The sequence below is a fragment of the Dicentrarchus labrax genome, unplaced genomic scaffold (genome assembly GCF_905237075.1).
Source record: "Dicentrarchus labrax unplaced genomic scaffold, dlabrax2021, whole genome shotgun sequence".
NCBI lineage: Eukaryota > Metazoa > Chordata > Actinopteri > Moronidae > Dicentrarchus > Dicentrarchus labrax.
This window is the reverse complement of record NW_026136722.1, coordinates 1-12,397: the sequence shown is the minus strand read 5'-3', so window position 1 is coordinate 12,397 and position 12,397 is coordinate 1. Positions and strand designations below refer to the sequence as shown.

Genomic DNA, 12,397 nt, shown 5'->3' with positions numbered 1-12,397 from the left:
TTCGTGGGACCTGATTTTGGGAGAGTTCAAGTCAGTAAATGCATGAATTAATACAGAACTAAGTTGGTCATCAAATCGTAAGTACATAAATAAACGTCTTGAATGGACTCTAATCCCACAGACAAACAGAACATGGTGTAACAACGTCTTTAAAGGTCCATTTGCAGGTGAAGCTCTCGCTTACGGCCATACCACCCTGAACGCGCCCGATCTCGTCCGATCTCGGAAGCTAAGCAGGGTCGGGCCTGGTTAGTACTTGGATGGGAGACCGCCTGGGAATACCAGGTGCTGTAAGCCTTTTCATTTCTCTTAGCAAACAGCAGAGGCTGCTGCTTCTTCACTGTACACAGAACGTTGTTCAGATATTTTTTCCACTGTTGTTGTATAATATTTAAGCTTTCCGTCTAGATGGAATTCATTTGATTCTACTATTGTTATTATCATTGTTGTTGTTGTTGTTATCACTTGTCCACTGCAGGATAATATCTAAACTTCATTCATGAGGACATGTTGAATTTTTCTCCTGCACACCCTGTTAAGGAATTGATTTCGTGGGACCTGATTTTGGGAGAGTTCAAGTCAGTAAATGCATGAATTAATACAGAACTAAGTTGGTCATCAAATCGTAAGTACATAAATAAACGTCTTGAATGGACTCTAATCCCACAGACAAACAGAACATGGTGTAACAACGTCTTTAAAGGTCCATTTGCAGGTGAAGCTCTCGCTTACGGCCATACCACCCTGAACGCGCCCCCGATCTCGTCCGATCTCGGAAGCTAAGCAGGGTCGGGCCTGGTTAGTACTTGGATGGGAGACCGCCTGGGAATACCAGGTGCTGTAAGCCTTTTCATTTCTCTTAGCAAACAGCAGAGGCTGCTGCTTCTTCACTGTACACAGAACGTTGTTCAGATATTTTTTCCACTGTTGTTGTATAATATTTAAGCTTTCCGTCTAGATGGAATTCATTTGATTCTACTATTGTTATTATCATTGTTGTTGTTGTTGTTATCACTTGTCCACTGCAGGATAATATCTAAACTTCATTCATGAGGACATGTTGAATTTTTCTCCTGCACACCCTGTTAAGGAATTGATTTCGTGGGACCTGATTTTGGGAGAGTTCAAGTCAGTAAATGCATGAATTAATACAGAACTAAGTTGGTCATCAAATCGTAAGTACATAAATAAACGTCTTGAATGGACTCTAATCCCACAGACAAACAGAACATGGTGTAACAACGTCTTTAAAGGTCCATTTGCAGGTGAAGCTCTCGCTTACGGCCATACCACCCTGAACGCGCCCGATCTCGTCCGATCTCGGAAGCTAAGCAGGGTCGGGCCTGGTTAGTACTTGGATGGGAGACCGCCTGGGAATACCAGGTGCTGTAAGCCTTTTCATTTCTCTTAGCAAACAGCAGAGGCTGCTGCTTCTTCACTGTACACAGAACGTTGTTCAGATATTTTTTCCACTGTTGTTGTATAATATTTAAGCTTTCCGTCTAGATGGAATTCATTTGATTCTACTATTGTTATTATCATTGTTGTTGTTGTTGTTGTTGTTGTTACCTTGTCCACTGCAGGATAATATCTAAACTTCATTCATGAGGACATGTTGAATTTTTCTCCTGCACACCCTGTTAAGGAATTGATTTCGTGGGACCTGATTTTGGGAGAGTTCAAGTCAGTAAATGCATGAATTAATACAGAACTAAGTTGGTCATCAAATCGTAAGTACATAAATAAACGTCTTGAATGGACTCTAATCCCACAGACAAACAGAACATGGTGTAACAACGTCTTTAAAGGTCCATTTGCAGGTGAAGCTCTCGCTTACGGCCATACCACCCTGAACGCGCCCGATCTCGTCCGATCTCGGAAGCTAAGCAGGGTCGGGCCTGGTTAGTACTTGGATGGGAGACCGCCTGGGAATACCAGGTGCTGTAAGCCTTTTCATTTCTCTTAGCAAACAGCAGAGGCTGCTGCTTCTTCACTGTACACAGAACGTTGTTCAGATATTTTTTCCACTGTTGTTGTATAATATTTAAGCTTTCCGTCTAGATGGAATTCATTTGATTCTACTATTGTTATTATCATTGTTGTTGTTGTTGTTGTTGTGGGTATCACTTGTCCACTGCAGGATAATATCTAAACTTCATTCATGAGGACATGTTGAATTTTTCTCCTGCACACCCTGTTAAGGAATTGATTTCGTGGGACCTGATTTTGGGAGAGTTCAAGTCAGTAAATGCATGAATTAATACAGAACTAAGTTGGTCATCAAATCGTAAGTACATAAATAAACGTCTTGAATGGACTCTAATCCCACAGACAAACAGAACATGGTGTAACAACGTCTTTAAAGGTCCATTTGCAGGTGAAGCTCTCGCTTACGGCCATACCACCCTGAACGCGCCCGATCTCGTCCGATCTCGGAAGCTAAGCAGGGTCGGGCCTGGTTAGTACTTGGATGGGAGACCGCCTGGGAATACCAGGTGCTGTAAGCCTTTTCATTTCTCTTAGCAAACAGCAGAGGCTGCTGCTTCTTCACTGTACACAGAACGTTGTTCAGATATTTTTTCCACTGTTGTTGTATAATATTTAAGCTTTCCGTCTAGATGGAATTCATTTGATTCTACTATTGTTATTATCATTGTTGTTGTTGTTGTTGTTGTGTGTTATCACTTGTCCACTGCAGGATAATATCTAAACTTCATTCATGAGGACATGTTGAATTTTTCTCCTGCACACCCTGTTAAGGAATTGATTTCGTGGGACCTGATTTTGGGAGAGTTCAAGTCAGTAAATGCATGAATTAATACAGAACTAAGTTGGTCATCAAATCGTAAGTACATAAATAAACGTCTTGAATGGACTCTAATCCCACAGACAAACAGAACATGGTGTAACAACGTCTTTAAAGGTCCATTTGCAGGTGAAGCTCTCGCTTACGGCCATACCACCCTGAACGCGCCCGATCTCGTCCGATCTCGGAAGCTAAGCAGGGTCGGGCCTGGTTAGTACTTGGATGGGAGACCGCCTGGGAATACCAGGTGCTGTAAGCCTTTTCATTTCTCTTAGCAAACAGCAGAGGCTGCTGCTTCTTCACTGTACACAGAACGTTGTTCAGATATTTTTTCCACTGTTGTTGTATAATATTTAAGCTTTCCGTCTAGATGGAATTCATTTGATTCTACTATTGTTATTATCATTGTTGTTGTTGTTGTTGGGTTATCACTTGTCCACTGCAGGATAATATCTAAACTTCATTCATGAGGACATGTTGAATTTTTCTCCTGCACACCCTGTTAAGGAATTGATTTCGTGGGACCTGATTTTGGGAGAGTTCAAGTCAGTAAATGCATGAATTAATACAGAACTAAGTTGGTCATCAAATCGTAAGTACATAAATAAACGTCTTGAATGGACTCTAATCCCACAGACAAACAGAACATGGTGTAACAACGTCTTTAAAAGGTCCATTTGCAGGTGAAGCTCTCGCTTACGGCCATACCACCCTGAACGCGCCCGATCTCGTCCGATCTCGGAAGCTAAGCAGGGTCGGGCCTGGTTAGTACTTGGATGGGAGACCGCCTGGGAATACCAGGTGCTGTAAGCCTTTTCATTTCTCTTAGCAAACAGCAGAGGCTGCTGCTTCTTCACTGTACACAGAACGTTGTTCAGATATTTTTTCCACTGTTGTTGTATAATATTTAAGCTTTCCGTCTAGATGGAATTCATTTGATTCTACTATTGTTATTATCATTGTTGTTGTTGTTGTTGTTGGGTTATCACTTGTCCACTGCAGGATAATATCTAAACTTCATTCATGAGGACATGTTGAATTTTTCTCCTGCACACCCTGTTAAGGAATTGATTTCGTGGGACCTGATTTTGGGAGAGTTCAAGTCAGTAAATGCATGAATTAATACAGAACTAAGTTGGTCATCAAATCGTAAGTACATAAATAAACGTCTTGAATGGACTCTAATCCCACAGACAAACAGAACATGGTGTAACAACGTCTTTAAAAGGTCCATTTGCAGGTGAAGCTCTCGCTTACGGCCATACCACCCTGAACGCGCCCGATCTCGTCCGATCTCGGAAGCTAAGCAGGGTCGGGCCTGGTTAGTACTTGGATGGGAGACCGCCTGGGAATACCAGGTGCTGTAAGCCTTTTCATTTCTCTTAGCAAACAGCAGAGGCTGCTGCTTCTTCACTGTACACAGAACGTTGTTCAGATATTTTTTCCACTGTTGTTGTATAATATTTAAGCTTTCCGTCTAGATGGAATTCATTTGATTCTACTATTGTTATTATCATTGTTGTTGTTGTTGTTGTTGTTGTTATCACTTGTCCACTGCAGGATAATATCTAAACTTCATTCATGAGGACATGTTGAATTTTTCTCCTGCACACCCTGTTAAGGAATTGATTTCGTGGGACCTGATTTTGGGAGAGTTCAAGTCAGTAAATGCATGAATTAATACAGAACTAAGTTGGTCATCAAATCGTAAGTACATAAATAAACGTCTTGAATGGACTCTAATCCCACAGACAAACAGAACATGGTGTAACAACGTCTTTAAAGGTCCATTTGCAGGTGAAGCTCTCGCTTACGGCCATACCACCCTGAACGCGCCCGATCTCGTCCGATCTCGGAAGCTAAGCAGGGTCGGGCCTGGTTAGTACTTGGATGGGAGACCGCCTGGGAATACCAGGTGCTGTAAGCCTTTTCATTTCTCTTAGCAAACAGCAGAGGCTGCTGCTTCTTCACTGTACACAGAACGTTGTTCAGATATTTTTTCCACTGTTGTTGTATAATATTTAAGCTTTCCGTCTAGATGGAATTCATTTGATTCTACTATTGTTATTATCATTGTTGTTGTTGTTGTTATCACTTGTCCACTGCAGGATAATATCTAAACTTCATTCATGAGGACATGTTGAATTTTTCTCCTGCACACCCTGTTAAGGAATTGATTTCGTGGGACCTGATTTTGGGAGAGTTCAAGTCAGTAAATGCATGAATTAATACAGAACTAAGTTGGTCATCAAATCGTAAGTACATAAATAAACGTCTTGAATGGACTCTAATCCCACAGACAAACAGAACATGGTGTAACAACGTCTTTAAAGGTCCATTTGCAGGTGAAGCTCTCGCTTACGGCCATACCACCCTGAACGCGCCCGATCTCGTCCGATCTCGGAAGCTAAGCAGGGTCGGGCCTGGTTAGTACTTGGATGGGAGACCGCCTGGGAATACCAGGTGCTGTAAGCCTTTTCATTTCTCTTAGCAAACAGCAGAGGCTGCTGCTTCTTCACTGTACACAGAACGTTGTTCAGATATTTTTTCCACTGTTGTTGTATAATATTTAAGCTTTCCGTCTAGATGGAATTCATTTGATTCTACTATTGTTATTATCATTGTTGTTGTTGTTGTTGTTGTTGTTGTGTTATCACTTGTCCACTGCAGGATAATATCTAAACTTCATTCATGAGGACATGTTGAATTTTTCTCCTGCACACCCTGTTAAGGAATTGATTTCGTGGGACCTGATTTTGGGAGAGTTCAAGTCAGTAAATGCATGAATTAATACAGAACTAAGTTGGTCATCAAATCGTAAGTACATAAATAAACGTCTTGAATGGACTCTAATCCCACAGACAAACAGAACATGGTGTAACAACGTCTTTAAAAGGTCCATTTGCAGGTGAAGCTCTCGCTTACGGCCATACCACCCTGAACGCGCCCGATCTCGTCCGATCTCGGAAGCTAAGCAGGGTCGGGCCTGGTTAGTACTTGGATGGGAGACCGCCTGGGAATACCAGGTGCTGTAAGCCTTTTCATTTCTCTTAGCAAACAGCAGAGGCTGCTGCTTCTTCACTGTACACAGAACGTTGTTCAGATATTTTTTCCACTGTTGTTGTATAATATTTAAGCTTTCCGTCTAGATGGAATTCATTTGATTCTACTATTGTTATTATCATTGTTGTTGTTGTTGTTATCACTTGTCCACTGCAGGATAATATCTAAACTTCATTCATGAGGACATGTTGAATTTTTCTCCTGCACACCCTGTTAAGGAATTGATTTCGTGGGACCTGATTTTGGGAGAGTTCAAGTCAGTAAATGCATGAATTAATACAGAACTAAGTTGGTCATCAAATCGTAAGTACATAAATAAACGTCTTGAATGGACTCTAATCCCACAGACAAACAGAACATGGTGTAACAACGTCTTTAAAAGGTCCATTTGCAGGTGAAGCTCTCGCTTACGGCCATACCACCCTGAACGCGCCCGATCTCGTCCGATCTCGGAAGCTAAGCAGGGTCGGGCCTGGTTAGTACTTGGATGGGAGACCGCCTGGGAATACCAGGTGCTGTAAGCCTTTTCATTTCTCTTAGCAAACAGCAGAGGCTGCTGCTTCTTCACTGTACACAGAACGTTGTTCAGATATTTTTTCCACTGTTGTTGTATAATATTTAAGCTTTCCGTCTAGATGGAATTCATTTGATTCTACTATTGTTATTATCATTGTTGTTGTTGTTGTTGTTGTTGTTGTTGTTATCACTTGTCCACTGCAGGATAATATCTAAACTTCATTCATGAGGACATGTTGAATTTTTCTCCTGCACACCCTGTTAAGGAATTGATTTCGTGGGACCTGATTTTGGGAGAGTTCAAGTCAGTAAATGCATGAATTAATACAGAACTAAGTTGGTCATCAAATCGTAAGTACATAAATAAACGTCTTGAATGGACTCTAATCCCACAGACAAACAGAACATGGTGTAACAACGTCTTTAAAGGTCCATTTGCAGGTGAAGCTCTCGCTTACGGCCATACCACCCTGAACGCGCCCGATCTCGTCCGATCTCGGAAGCTAAGCAGGGTCGGGCCTGGTTAGTACTTGGATGGGAGACCGCCTGGGAATACCAGGTGCTGTAAGCCTTTTCATTTCTCTTAGCAAACAGCAGAGGCTGCTGCTTCTTCACTGTACACAGAACGTTGTTCAGATATTTTTTCCACTGTTGTTGTATAATATTTAAGCTTTCCGTCTAGATGGAATTCATTTGATTCTACTATTGTTATTATCATTTGTTGTTGTTGTTGTTATCACTTGTCCACTGCAGGATAATATCTAAACTTCATTCATGAGGACATGTTGAATTTTTCTCCTGCACACCCTGTTAAGGAATTGATTTCGTGGGACCTGATTTTGGGAGAGTTCAAGTCAGTAAATGCATGAATTAATACAGAACTAAGTTGGTCATCAAATCGTAAGTACATAAATAAACGTCTTGAATGGACTCTAATCCCACAGACAAACAGAACATGGTGTAACAACGTCTTTAAAGGTCCATTTGCAGGTGAAGCTCTCGCTTACGGCCATACCACCCTGAACGCGCGCCCGATCTCGTCCGATCTCGGAAGCTAAGCAGGGTCGGGCCTGGTTAGTACTTGGATGGGAGACCGCCTGGGAATACCAGGTGCTGTAAGCCTTTTCATTTCTCTTAGCAAACAGCAGAGGCTGCTGCTTCTTCACTGTACACAGAACGTTGTTCAGATATTTTTCCACTGTTGTTGTATAATATTTAAGCTTTCCGTCTAGATGGAATTCATTTGATTCTACTATTGTTATTATCATTGTTGTTGTTGTTGTTGTTGTTGTTGTCTCACTTGTCCACTGCAGGATAATATCTAAACTTCATTCATGAGGACATGTTGAATTTTTCTCCTGCACACCCTGTTAAGGAATTGATTTCGTGGGACCTGATTTTGGGAGAGTTCAAGTCAGTAAATGCATGAATTAATACAGAACTAAGTTGGTCATCAAATCGTAAGTACATAAATAAACGTCTTGAATGGACTCTAATCCCACAGACAAACAGAACATGGTGTAACAACGTCTTTAAAGGTCCATTTGCAGGTGAAGCTCTCGCTTACGGCCATACCACCCTGAACGCGCCCGATCTCGTCCGATCTCGGAAGCTAAGCAGGGTCGGGCCTGGTTAGTACTTGGATGGGAGACCGCCTGGGAATACCAGGTGCTGTAAGCCTTTTCATTTCTCTTAGCAAACAGCAGAGGCTGCTGCTTCTTCACTGTACACAGAACGTTGTTCAGATATTTTTTCCACTGTTGTTGTATAATATTTAAGCTTTCCGTCTAGATGGAATTCATTTGATTCTACTATTGTTATTATCATTGTTGTTGTTGTTGTTGTTGTTGTTGTTATCACTTGTCCACTGCAGGATAATATCTAAACTTCATTCATGAGGACATGTTGAATTTTTCTCCTGCACACCCTGTTAAGGAATTGATTTCGTGGGACCTGATTTTGGGAGAGTTCAAGTCAGTAAATGCATGAATTAATACAGAACTAAGTTGGTCATCAAATCGTAAGTACATAAATAAACGTCTTGAATGGACTCTAATCCCACAGACAAACAGAACATGGTGTAACAACGTCTTTAAAGGTCCATTTGCAGGTGAAGCTCTCGCTTACGGCCATACCACCCTGAACGCGCCCGATCTCGTCCGATCTCGGAAGCTAAGCAGGGTCGGGCCTGGTTAGTACTTGGATGGGAGACCGCCTGGGAATACCAGGTGCTGTAAGCCTTTTCATTTCTCTTAGCAAACAGCAGAGGCTGCTGCTTCTTCACTGTACACAGAACGTTGTTCAGATATTTTTTCCACTGTTGTTGTATAATATTTAAGCTTTCCGTCTAGATGGAATTCATTTGATTCTACTATTGTTATTATCATTGTTGTTGTTGTTGTTGTTGTTGTTGTTATCACTTGTCCACTGCAGGATAATATCTAAACTTCATTCATGAGGACATGTTGAATTTTTCTCCTGCACACCCTGTTAAGGAATTGATTTCGTGGGACCTGATTTTGGGAGAGTTCAAGTCAGTAAATGCATGAATTAATACAGAACTAAGTTGGTCATCAAATCGTAAGTACATAAATAAACGTCTTGAATGGACTCTAATCCCACAGACAAACAGAACATGGTGTAACAACGTCTTTAAAAGGTCCATTTGCAGGTGAAGCTCTCGCTTACGGCCATACCACCCTGAACGCGCCCGATCTCGTCCGATCTCGGAAGCTAAGCAGGGTCGGGCCTGGTTAGTACTTGGATGGGAGACCGCCTGGGAATACCAGGTGCTGTAAGCCTTTTCATTTCTCTTAGCAAACAGCAGAGGCTGCTGCTTCTTCACTGTACACAGAACGTTGTTCAGATATTTTTTCCACTGTTGTTGTATAATATTTAAGCTTTCCGTCTAGATGGAATTCATTTGATTCTACTATTGTTATTATCATTGTTGTTGTTGTTGTTATCACTTGTCCACTGCAGGATAATATCTAAACTTCATTCATGAGGACATGTTGAATTTTTCTCCTGCACACCCTGTTAAGGAATTGATTTCGTGGGACCTGATTTTGGGAGAGTTCAAGTCAGTAAATGCATGAATTAATACAGAACTAAGTTGGTCATCAAATCGTAAGTACATAAATAAACGTCTTGAATGGACTCTAATCCCACAGACAAACAGAACATGGTGTAACAACGTCTTTAAAGGTCCATTTGCAGGTGAAGCTCTCGCTTACGGCCATACCACCCTGAGCGCGCCCGATCTCGTCCGATCTCGGAAGCTAAGCAGGGTCGGGCCTGGTTAGTACTTGGATGGGAGACCGCCTGGGAATACCAGGTGCTGTAAGCCTTTTCATTTCTCTTAGCAAACAGCAGAGGCTGCTGCTTCTTCACTGTACACAGAACGTTGTTCAGATATTTTTTCCACTGTTGTTGTATAATATTTAAGCTTTCCGTCTAGATGGAATTCATTTGATTCTACTATTGTTATTATCATTGTTGTTGTTGTTGTTATCACTTGTCCACTGCAGGATAATATCTAAACTTCATTCATGAGGACATGTTGAATTTTTCTCCTGCACACCCTGTTAAGGAATTGATTTCGTGGGACCTGATTTTGGGAGAGTTCAAGTCAGTAAATGCATGAATTAATACAGAACTAAGTTGGTCATCAAATCGTAAGTACATAAATAAACGTCTTGAATGGACTCTAATCCCACAGACAAACAGAACATGGTGTAACAACGTCTTTAAAGGTCCATTTGCAGGTGAAGCTCTCGCTTACGGCCATACCACCCTGAACGCGCCCGATCTCGTCCGATCTCGGAAGCTAAGCAGGGTCGGGCCTGGTTAGTACTTGGATGGGAGACCGCCTGGGAATACCAGGTGCTGTAAGCCTTTTCATTTCTCTTAGCAAACAGCAGAGGCTGCTGCTTCTTCACTGTACACAGAACGTTGTTCAGATATTTTTTCCACTGTTGTTGTATAATATTTAAGCTTTCCGTCTAGATGGAATTCATTTGATTCTACTATTGTTATTATCATTGTTGTTGTTGTTGTTGTTGTTGTTGTTATCACTTGTCCACTGCAGGATAATATCTAAACTTCATTCATGAGGACATGTTGAATTTTTCTCCTGCACACCCTGTTAAGGAATTGATTTCGTGGGACCTGATTTTGGGAGAGTTCAAGTCAGTAAATGCATGAATTAATACAGAACTAAGTTGGTCATCAAATCGTAAGTACATAAATAAACGTCTTGAATGGACTCTAATCCCACAGACAAACAGAACATGGTGTAACAACGTCTTTAAAGGTCCATTTGCAGGTGAAGCTCTCGCTTACGGCCATACCACCCTGAGCGCGCCCGATCTCGTCCGATCTCGGAAGCTAAGCAGGGTCGGGCCTGGTTAGTACTTGGATGGGAGACCGCCTGGGAATACCAGGTGCTGTAAGCCTTTTCATTTCTCTTAGCAAACAGCAGAGGCTGCTGCTTCTTCACTGTACACAGAACGTTGTTCAGATATTTTTCCACTGTTGTTGTATAATATTTAAGCTTTCCGTCTAGATGGAATTCATTTGATTCTACTATTGTTATTATCATTGTTGTTGTTGTTGTTGTTGTTGTTGTTATCACTTGTCCACTGCAGGATAATATCTAAACTTCATTCATGAGGACATGTTGAATTTTTCTCCTGCACACCCTGTTAAGGAATTGATTTCGTGGGACCTGATTTTGGGAGAGTTCAAGTCAGTAAATGCATGAATTAATACAGAACTAAGTTGGTCATCAAATCGTAAGTACATAAATAAACGTCTTGAATGGACTCTAATCCCACAGACAAACAGAACATGGTGTAACAACGTCTTTAAAGGTCCATTTGCAGGTGAAGCTCTCGCTTACGGCCATACCACCCTGAACGCGCCCGATCTCGTCCGATCTCGGAAGCTAAGCAGGGTCGGGCCTGGTTAGTACTTGGATGGGAGACCGCCTGGGAATACCAGGTGCTGTAAGCCTTTTCATTTCTCTTAGCAAACAGCAGAGGCTGCTGCTTCTTCACTGTACACAGAACGTTGTTCAGATATTTTTTCCACTGTTGTTGTATAATATTTAAGCTTTCCGTCTAGATGGAATTCATTTGATTCTACTATTGTTATTATCATTGTTGTTGTTGTTGTTATCACTTGTCCACTGCAGGATAATATCTAAACTTCATTCATGAGGACATGTTGAATTTTTCTCCTGCACACCCTGTTAAGGAATTGATTTCGTGGGACCTGATTTTGGGAGAGTTCAAGTCAGTAAATGCATGAATTAATACAGAACTAAGTTGGTCATCAAATCGTAAGTACATAAATAAACGTCTTGAATGGACTCTAATCCCACAGACAAACAGAACATGGTGTAACAACGTCTTTAAAAGGTCCATTTGCAGGTGAAGCTCTCGCTTACGGCCATACCACCCTGAACGCGCCCGATCTCGTCCGATCTCGGAAGCTAAGCAGGGTCGGGCCTGGTTAGTACTTGGATGGGAGACCGCCTGGGAATACCAGGTGCTGTAAGCCTTTTCATTTCTCTTAGCAAACAGCAGAGGCTGCTGCTTCTTCACTGTACACAGAACGTTGTTCAGATATTTTTTCCACTGTTGTTGTATAATATTTAAGCTTTCCGTCTAGATGGAATTCATTTGATTCTACTATTGTTATTATCATTGTTGTTGTTGTTGTTATCACTTGTCCACTGCAGGATAATATCTAAACTTCATTCATGAGGACATGTTGAATTTTTCTCCTGCACACCCTGTTAAGGAATTGATTTCGTGGGACCTGATTTTGGGAGAGTTCAAGTCAGTAAATGCATGAATTAATACAGAACTAAGTTGGTCATCAAATCGTAAGTACATAAATAAACGTCTTGAATGGACTCTAATCCCACAGACAAACAGAACATGGTGTAACAACGTCTTTAAAGGTCCATTTGCAGGTGAAGCTCTCGCTTACGGCCATACCACC

General features: G+C 41.6%; 22 non-coding genes across 22 annotated transcripts; all 22 read left to right on the top strand.

The window, feature by feature from the left end:
- The first annotated feature begins 178 nt into the window (after positions 1–178).
- LOC127357242 (5S ribosomal RNA) lies at positions 179–297 on the top strand. The gene has a single exon (XR_007882201.1). It is a non-coding gene; the product is annotated as a 5S ribosomal RNA (ribosomal RNA).
- Positions 298–726: 429 nt separating this feature from the next.
- LOC127357211 (5S ribosomal RNA) lies at positions 727–847 on the top strand. Its single transcript, XR_007882175.1, has one exon. It is a non-coding gene; the product is annotated as a 5S ribosomal RNA (ribosomal RNA).
- Positions 848–1,276: 429 nt separating this feature from the next.
- LOC127357241 (5S ribosomal RNA) lies at positions 1,277–1,395 on the top strand. Its single transcript, XR_007882200.1, has one exon. It is a non-coding gene; the product is annotated as a 5S ribosomal RNA (ribosomal RNA).
- Positions 1,396–1,831: 436 nt separating this feature from the next.
- LOC127357240 (5S ribosomal RNA) lies at positions 1,832–1,950 on the top strand. The gene has a single exon (XR_007882199.1). It is a non-coding gene; the product is annotated as a 5S ribosomal RNA (ribosomal RNA).
- A 438-nt stretch (positions 1,951–2,388) lies between these two features.
- On the top strand, positions 2,389–2,507 carry LOC127357238 (5S ribosomal RNA). Its single transcript, XR_007882197.1, has one exon. It is a non-coding gene; the product is annotated as a 5S ribosomal RNA (ribosomal RNA).
- A 439-nt stretch (positions 2,508–2,946) lies between these two features.
- LOC127357237 (5S ribosomal RNA) lies at positions 2,947–3,065 on the top strand. The gene has a single exon (XR_007882196.1). It is a non-coding gene; the product is annotated as a 5S ribosomal RNA (ribosomal RNA).
- A 435-nt stretch (positions 3,066–3,500) lies between these two features.
- Positions 3,501–3,619, top strand: LOC127357236 (5S ribosomal RNA). The gene has a single exon (XR_007882195.1). It is a non-coding gene; the product is annotated as a 5S ribosomal RNA (ribosomal RNA).
- Positions 3,620–4,057: 438 nt separating this feature from the next.
- Positions 4,058–4,176, top strand: LOC127357235 (5S ribosomal RNA). The gene has a single exon (XR_007882194.1). It is a non-coding gene; the product is annotated as a 5S ribosomal RNA (ribosomal RNA).
- A 438-nt stretch (positions 4,177–4,614) lies between these two features.
- LOC127357234 (5S ribosomal RNA) lies at positions 4,615–4,733 on the top strand. Its single transcript, XR_007882193.1, has one exon. It is a non-coding gene; the product is annotated as a 5S ribosomal RNA (ribosomal RNA).
- A 429-nt stretch (positions 4,734–5,162) lies between these two features.
- LOC127357225 (5S ribosomal RNA) lies at positions 5,163–5,281 on the top strand. Its single transcript, XR_007882185.1, has one exon. It is a non-coding gene; the product is annotated as a 5S ribosomal RNA (ribosomal RNA).
- A 444-nt stretch (positions 5,282–5,725) lies between these two features.
- Positions 5,726–5,844, top strand: LOC127357216 (5S ribosomal RNA). Its single transcript, XR_007882177.1, has one exon. It is a non-coding gene; the product is annotated as a 5S ribosomal RNA (ribosomal RNA).
- A 430-nt stretch (positions 5,845–6,274) lies between these two features.
- On the top strand, positions 6,275–6,393 carry LOC127357206 (5S ribosomal RNA). The gene has a single exon (XR_007882170.1). It is a non-coding gene; the product is annotated as a 5S ribosomal RNA (ribosomal RNA).
- Positions 6,394–6,837: 444 nt separating this feature from the next.
- LOC127357194 (5S ribosomal RNA) lies at positions 6,838–6,956 on the top strand. Its single transcript, XR_007882159.1, has one exon. It is a non-coding gene; the product is annotated as a 5S ribosomal RNA (ribosomal RNA).
- Positions 6,957–7,386: 430 nt separating this feature from the next.
- Positions 7,387–7,507, top strand: LOC127357207 (5S ribosomal RNA). The gene has a single exon (XR_007882171.1). It is a non-coding gene; the product is annotated as a 5S ribosomal RNA (ribosomal RNA).
- A 439-nt stretch (positions 7,508–7,946) lies between these two features.
- On the top strand, positions 7,947–8,065 carry LOC127357183 (5S ribosomal RNA). The gene has a single exon (XR_007882148.1). It is a non-coding gene; the product is annotated as a 5S ribosomal RNA (ribosomal RNA).
- Positions 8,066–8,506: 441 nt separating this feature from the next.
- Positions 8,507–8,625, top strand: LOC127357272 (5S ribosomal RNA). The gene has a single exon (XR_007882231.1). It is a non-coding gene; the product is annotated as a 5S ribosomal RNA (ribosomal RNA).
- Positions 8,626–9,067: 442 nt separating this feature from the next.
- On the top strand, positions 9,068–9,186 carry LOC127357261 (5S ribosomal RNA). The gene has a single exon (XR_007882220.1). It is a non-coding gene; the product is annotated as a 5S ribosomal RNA (ribosomal RNA).
- Positions 9,187–9,615: 429 nt separating this feature from the next.
- On the top strand, positions 9,616–9,734 carry LOC127357202 (5S ribosomal RNA). The gene has a single exon (XR_007882166.1). It is a non-coding gene; the product is annotated as a 5S ribosomal RNA (ribosomal RNA).
- A 429-nt stretch (positions 9,735–10,163) lies between these two features.
- On the top strand, positions 10,164–10,282 carry LOC127357250 (5S ribosomal RNA). Its single transcript, XR_007882209.1, has one exon. It is a non-coding gene; the product is annotated as a 5S ribosomal RNA (ribosomal RNA).
- Positions 10,283–10,723: 441 nt separating this feature from the next.
- On the top strand, positions 10,724–10,842 carry LOC127357201 (5S ribosomal RNA). Its single transcript, XR_007882165.1, has one exon. It is a non-coding gene; the product is annotated as a 5S ribosomal RNA (ribosomal RNA).
- Positions 10,843–11,282: 440 nt separating this feature from the next.
- On the top strand, positions 11,283–11,401 carry LOC127357239 (5S ribosomal RNA). Its single transcript, XR_007882198.1, has one exon. It is a non-coding gene; the product is annotated as a 5S ribosomal RNA (ribosomal RNA).
- Positions 11,402–11,831: 430 nt separating this feature from the next.
- LOC127357176 (5S ribosomal RNA) lies at positions 11,832–11,950 on the top strand. The gene has a single exon (XR_007882142.1). It is a non-coding gene; the product is annotated as a 5S ribosomal RNA (ribosomal RNA).
- Positions 11,951–12,397: the final 447 nt, after the last annotated feature.